Genomic DNA, 7,230 nt, shown 5'->3' with positions numbered 1-7,230 from the left:
CGGTATAATTAGAATGACACAGAAAATGCTCCCCGAAAATACGTTCAATCAGTCTCATTTATGAATTAAAGACTTGCCTACAGACATCTGCCTCTTATTCATCTCTTGCTCTGCTATTAGAATGCTCTGTATTGTTTAAAGCAACACAAAATTTAATTTCTTTATAAACGTTCGAATATAGATTTTTTTCCACTAGCTGTTTTTGTTTTTGAAATCGAATAGAAGATTTATTTCAGAAGGAAGTTGAAACAGTGATCCAAGTCCGTGCTGGCAGAGCGAGGTGTTGGGAGGAAAGGGGTGATGGAGACCGGGACACAGTGGGGGGAGGAAGGAGGACGGGGCACAGGGGCTCAGCCCCCACGCTTGGAGACTGACCGCAGCACCTCGGGGAGCAGGGCTGGCTGCCCCGGTACGTGTGGGGTATAGTCTGTTTGCGCCAGGCTGTTGGAAAATGCCCTCTGAGTCCCCTCCAGTTGATCACAGCTCCTGTCTTGGCTGTAGGTTGGATGACATTTCCTTAACCTTTTTAACAAACATAGGGTGAGGACCACACTGTTTGGCTGAAAGACTAAATTTCAGAAGAAAAAAAGTGGATAGAAGCGGAATTATTTTGGAGCCTTTGCCAAACGTCACTCATCACCAGGATTCCAAAGTGCAACATAACAAACACAAATTAAAACCGGGGCATCTGAGGAGACTCCGTATTTTGAACTAAAGAGCCAACTAAGCACATTTCTATGGACCAAATGCAATTCCTTTTCCATGGCTGCACGTGTGAGGGCCCTTTTCAGTGTCTCCAAGGGGACGGAAATGTTCTAGAACTGGTGTCTGAAAGCTCTCGGACGTGGAAGCATATGCTTCCCCCAGGCTCCCTCGGGGTCCCAGGGCCTCTCGCACATGGCATCTCTGTTTTCCTTCTGAGTTGGCTCCACTCTCCCCTCACCCAGCTGGTGTCCTGAGAACTGGCAGCTTCCATGAGGGGACCCCCAGTCAGAGTCTTCGTCATGGGTTGAGCATGTCTCCCCAAAATTCATATATTGAAGTCCTAACCTCCTTGCCCTGCACCTCAGAATGTGACCTCAGTTAGAGACAGGGTCTTTAAAGAGGTCATGAAGTTAAAATGAGGTCACTAGATCAGTGTCTTCATCAGAAGAAAAATAATATACAAGCAAGGAGGGAAGGCCACGTGAAGACACGGAAGAAGACGGCCATCTACGAGCCGCGGAGAGAGCCTCGGGGAAACCAACCTGCCCACACCTTGGTCTCGGACTTCCAGCCTCCAGAATATTTCTGTTGTTTATGCCACCTGGTGTGTGGTGCTTGATCCCAGCCAGTCTGTGTAACATCCCATCTGTTACGGAAGCCCCACAACCTCACAGTCTCCTGCAGTTTCTACCTCAGCCTCTCAGAACTGGTGCAGGTGGTTCCCACAGTCCTGAGAGAGGAGGCTGATGGTTCCAGGCCCTTCTGCAAAACAGACATAGGTCACTGCTGGCCGGGCCACCACCTGTCTTTGGGCAGGAGTTTGGGTGGGAGCAGGGTTTGTGGGGACCCAGGTCCCTAGAGGACAGCCAGGGGGTGAGCAGGCACAGGACAGACACTTCTAACACTTGGTGCCACGAATCACTGCCAAGACTGCCTGCCTTGAGCAGGATGTGTGCTCTGTGGCTCTGGCCACCCAGCTCAGACAGGGGTAAATTTCAGGAGCTGATACCACCTTGAGCAGAAGTGGGTCCAGAGCCTGGGGGGAGGAACATGGGGAATCATTGCTTAACAGGGACGGAGTTTCAGTTTGGGACGATGGAAGCGTTTTGGAGACAGATGATGGGGACAGTTGCACGATCGTGACTGTGCTTAATGCCACTGAACTGTACACTTAAGAGTGGTTAAAATGGTAAATTTTGTTCTATGTATAATTTACCACAATAAAAATAAATAAACTGGGAAGAAGTATATGATCTAGTGGAGACGAAGCGTCTGCTCTGACGGGGGCGTCACACTTAGCCAGTCGCGCTGGGACAGCCAGTTCATACCACTTGTGAGAGAGCATTAAGCCCACAGAGGGCTGCCCTCCTGGTCCTAAGTGCCACCTGCTGAAGGATGAGCTCCAGGCTAATCACAAGAAGCTCCAGGCAATCAAGGGACGCCACAGGGACATGAGGCTCAAGGGACCCCTGGGATGGACTGAAGAAAACCCAGAGTGGCCACAGTCCCCACCCGCCCCATTCTGGCCCTGACCTTCTGGTCTGAATCAGTCAGAACTGACGCCCGGATTCAGGCAAGGATGGGCCAACTGGCTTTCCTTGTCTCCTTGAGCTCAGGGTACCAACGCAACGCTTTCACTTACATGGAAGTTATATATTTCCCACAATATCCTCCTCCATTGCTTTTCTGGTTTGGGACCCTAGGAACTTTTCCACTGGGAAATTGAAATGGAACAGGAACATAGAAAAGTTGCTTGCGTGATTCACTTGGAATCACAAAGATGAAACCGCGGAAGTCTCTCCTTCACACCCTTGGGACAGGAAAGTCTGGGAAATTGTCAAATGCGTTCTGTGCACAGATATCCAGAAAGCAAACGAGGAACAGCAGCATGTCTTCCTTCTCACCCTCCAGCCCCAGGCTGGGAGCGGGGAGGGGGCGCTGTATTAAAAGGCGGGAATTGAGCCCTACCCATTAGAGCAGTCCTGCTGGTTGAGCGGTCCCACCTCAGAGAGAGCTTCCTCGGACAACGCCTATGGGCGTAGGTGCTGAGCACTGGCAAAGCCCTCTGCTCCCTCCTTTCTCCCCTCCTGCCTCTGCTTCGAGCCCCCAGACATCACTTCTCAGCAACCTCCCCAGCACAGCTCAGGAGGTAGAACCCACAGGTCACTGAGGGTCTGTCTTTGGGCTCCTCACCCATGTTCTTGAACTTGAAGGGCGCCTAAGCCCTGAGCCAGCCTCCGGCAGAGAGACAGAGCCCAGCAGGTGCACGTGGAGGAGACGCATGAGCTGCAGGGAGGGGCGTCACCGCCGGAGCCCCTGTGAATTAGGGGGGTACTGACCCCTGCCCTCTCCACACAGGGGAAAGGTCTTCACCTCCCAAAGGGAGCACTGCTGGAGTGCGCTCTCCAGACTCCTGTCTCCATCCTAATTCCTCCTCCCTCCATGGGAAGCAGAGAGGTGGGGTGAGTGCCAGTGAACTGCCAACACAGCCCCACGCCCTCCCCGGCTCGGGTCCGCAGGCAGGTCCAGGGGCTGGACGGGCCCTGCCCCTTTCAGGCTCTGCTGTTCACAGCGTGCTCAGGCACCCTCCCACGGAGGGCAAGGTAGCGGGAAGCCCCGCGGGGGCCCACGTCTAAGCTGTGGTCCCCAATGCAGCTTTCCTGTAATAAAGTCCACAGTCAGCTGTGACGAGCCCACACTGCCACGTGAGTGCTCGTTTACCAGGACCGCTAGAAGGAGGAATGCATTGTAGGAGTCAAGCAATAAATTCCATGCTGAATAGCCATCTTTTTAATATATATGTATATTCAAGAATTTCTTAAGTTAGGATGTTGACCAAATGATGTTTAAATATACCCGGATACTCTGTCCACCAGGCTAGTAACGTTCCTGAAAGAAGAAATCTGGAAAGCCCCTTTGCAGTGGGCCCAGCAGGTTTCTGGAACATCTAATGGCTGCCACCAAATAGCCTTTTAGTGAATTAAGTGTAAATGAATCAGGAACTTGTGGATCACATTTTAGCGGAAACAAAGGAACCAAAATTTATAAAGAAAAGGTGGTTGGCAAACTCACTCTAGTTTGTTGAAACCAAGCATTTGAAAAACAGTTTGATTGATTCTGCCAACTGAAAACTCGGCCAATCGTCTACTGTCCCGAAGTATTTACTAGCATTTTTTCCAGACTGCACTTCCTGTCCATATTTCTAAATGTTCCTGGCCGCTCTGCTGATAACTATTTGGAAGACTTCGCCCAAGCAGGGAGGGTACGCCTCAGTCTTTGAGAATCAGTCCGATGTCATACTGACTGGACGGCTTCACAGTTCACAGAATTCTTTCAAGAATATCACTTCACTTAATCCTTGCAGCCTTAACCTGGGATCACTCCATTTTATGCCCCCTTCTACGGATAAAGAAACTAAGGCTCGGAGAGGTTAAATGACTTCCTCAAGGCTATCTAGTCAGAAAAAAATGCAGAACAAGGATTAAAATCCAGGTCCCCTGATCCCAAACCCACAGCGTGGTTAACAAGCAGGCTATGCCCCCCGTCTGCTCTCACCACACTCTTCCGAAGAGGGAAGTCGGCGGGACACTTTGGGGAAGGACAGGTGCGGCCGTCGCACGCAGGCCATGCTCCCCCAGGGCCAGGAGAAAGGACGCGGTCTCCAGACGGCTGAGGTAGCCGACCTCGCCCACCGCCTGCTGTCCTCCATCCCTGCTTCTGTCTACATCGCCTCAGTCTCTCTACCTGGACCTTTAGCATACAGACAGGATGCTCATCATTCTGAAACTAACGTAATTAAAAAGGCCTCCGGTATGAGGATGTACTTGTGAAACAAGGCCAGCCAAACGGCCTGCTACGAATAGAGCAAATAGTGTTGTCAACAGAGACATCTTCCACTTTTTCATCAGTCGACCCACTGAGTTATCCCAGGTCTGTCCACCAAGTAAATGATACAGTGATCCGTCCATCTTTCACAACACCTCCCGATTTAGTGCTCAGGCATTTAATTAATGTCCTGTTTACACCCCACTTCCCAGTCATTAATAAAGATGTTTAATAGAACTGAATGCAACGCCAGTCTGTCTGTATAACACCCTGCCGAGTGGCCCCTGCCCCAAGATGTGGCCCTGCCCCCCACCACCAGGCACACAATGCAAGGCTCTAAGACCCCCATAGTTTTCATATTTAAAACCCCCAGAATTTCCTACTCTGTGTCCTGACACCAGAAAGAATGTGACGTGCTGGGGACATCTGGGCACTGGACAGCCCACCCGCTGCTAAGAGTCATTTTGCCAGAGGGACCAAGCAGCAGACCTTTCCTTGAAGGGCAAGGGGCAGTCTGGAGTATCATCCTGGAGCTCCGACCCCATCTGCCCCACCTTCAAGAACTCCTACCATCTTCCTTTCTCCCCTCACCTGGTCCACAGCCACCTGGAACAGCTTCCCCATCACCCTGCACACCGCTGTCCTCCCCGAGCCCATTGGCTCTGACATCACTTGTGCCTGATGTCACTTGTGATCGTGCCTGTGTACCCAGCCAGCGGGGACAGCGGGGGCGGGGGAGAGCTCTGCCCACTGCTCAGGAGCAGAAATGACGCCTCCTGAAGTCACACACTGAGCCAGACTCACAGGCAGCTCCCGGAGAGACCGTGCCTGGGGGACGCCCTGAGAAATGTAGATAAATCCATCAAAATGATGCCCAACAGCCTCCAGCTCCTCCTGCCTCAAGTGCCGGTGTGTCGTCGCCCCGCCTGGAACACGCAGAGGATGTCATCTTCAACGCGTTGAAAGCAGCGCGCGGACTGCCCACCTGTCTGGAGACCAGGCGCCCCCCCGCTGGCCAGGAAAAGACAGCTGTGCCCCCACCCCTCATCAGGTCACCCCCTCTCGGCCCCCCGTGACCTGACCCCGCTGAGTTCCACTGACCTCCGAGAACAGGAGGAATTCTCCATCGATGTCCTCTTCGTATAGACTTTAGTCTTCCTGTGAAAAGAAGCATGGGAGATAAAAGAAAGAACGTTTCCAGTGGAAGCTATTTTAAAGCCTTGATGTTTTGGCCAACACGAGGTTCCTCCCAATCTCCGGTTGCTGAGGGGACAATCAACGCAGCCGCTTCCACAGAGTGCCCCTTACCCCGAGCTTTCCAACTGGGGAACCACAGGGACGTGAGTTTTTGCCCTTGACAGAGACCCGGTTACCACAGGGTTTATTTTAAAAGAAAATAGGCTGAAAATGAAGGAACGAGAACCCACAAGGGACAAAAAGAGGCAAGGTCCAAAAGACCCCAAGATCTCTGCACCCCAGGGGACAAACTGAAATTTAGACACAGCCTCTCAGCAGGGGCTTCCAAACTGGAAGTTCAAAAAGGCAAAAGGCTTCCTCTTGGATGTTCTGAACTCAGAGAAACGGGAAGGTCACCAGGCCCCCAAGGAGATTAGATCCTAAAAGATCTCGCTCCTGACGGACGCAGGCCTTCCGCGCAGGCTTGTGGCGCACAGCTCAGCTTGCGTTTCCCACATGATGGGAGGCCTCTCCTGCTGACGAGGGGTCTGTAGGCCCAGCGCCCAGGGGAGCCGCTCTGGGAACCTCAGCCTGCCAAATGGGTGAGCTGGAAGTCTTCCTTCTGATCTCAGAACAAAACAAAACAAAAACCAGGCCAAAGCAGGCTCCTGATTGGTGACTAGACTAACGCGATTTGATAAATTGCTTCCTGTCCCACTGGGTGAGGCTGCTACCAAATTTTAGATTTCAGTTGTATGAGAAATTACTTCCGCAATTCAGTCAGCAAGAGCACCTATAACTTTTTTTTTTTAATTTTATAAGAATGTGACAAAAATCAGAAGATTCATAGCTTCGTGGCAGCAGCATCTGAATACACAAGTTACAAGAAGCCTGGGTTAGAGAATTTTAGTGTGTGAGCGCAACCGTGTGTCTGCCGGGCTGCTCAGGGAGCCCAGGGTCCCCACATCGCTGCAGGTGGCTTGTGAAACCCCTAGCCTTTCCCCCTAAAGGAGCCAACAGCAAGGCCACTCTCCAGACGGCACAGGCCCATCACCCAGAGCTCTCAGGAGAGCCCTGGCTTTGGGTTCCTGTCTCGGAGTTGTTCTGAGGCTGAGTGTCCAGGAGAGGGGACCTCCCAGGTCAAAGCCCAGGGCGGGTTTGCATCCATAGCCTCACAACGTGTGCACACCTGCCCTTTCCAGGAGTCCCTGCGGCTCCATTAGGACTCAGGGTCGCACAGAAGCCTGAAGATGAGGCAGAATCCAGCATCTAACCATCAAGCCTTTCCCCTAATTTAAGTGCTGCCACCAGACACTCACACCTGCGACCACACAGGCCGAGTGCCCGGGGGCGCCTTGTGTTTCTAGGAGCTGACAGCCAAGTTAGGAGGGAAAGAATAACGCAAAATAGTGACAGGTAACATTCATCCGTGTCAGGCACTACTCCGTGCTCTTACCTGGATTAATTCAACTACCCCTCCCCGCAGCCCTTTGAGACAGGGAACGTTGCCAGGCCCATTTTACA

At 52.1% G+C, this 7,230-nt stretch overlaps 1 long non-coding RNA gene across 3 annotated transcripts; it reads right to left on the bottom strand.

Moving 5' to 3' along the window:
• Positions 1-205: 205 nt before the first annotated feature.
• On the bottom strand, positions 206-6,295 carry LOC106729749. Of its 3 annotated transcripts, none has more exons than XR_004322113.1 (3): positions 5,632-6,295; positions 1,248-5,456; positions 206-522 (listed from the first exon to the last, which is right to left on the bottom strand). It is a non-coding gene; the product is annotated as an uncharacterized LOC106729749 (long non-coding RNA). The 3 variants fall into 3 exon arrangements; XR_004322114.1 differs by having other exon boundaries at positions 206-5,456; positions 5,632-5,688; positions 5,839-6,295; XR_004322112.1 differs by having other exon boundaries at positions 206-5,456.
• Positions 6,296-7,230: the final 935 nt, after the last annotated feature.

This window comes from Camelus ferus, chromosome 8, assembly GCF_009834535.1.
Source record: "Camelus ferus isolate YT-003-E chromosome 8, BCGSAC_Cfer_1.0, whole genome shotgun sequence".
Lineage (NCBI taxonomy): Eukaryota > Metazoa > Chordata > Mammalia > Artiodactyla > Camelidae > Camelus > Camelus ferus.
The sequence above is the reverse complement of the archived record's forward strand: the minus strand, read 5'-3'. Positions and strand labels throughout refer to the sequence as shown.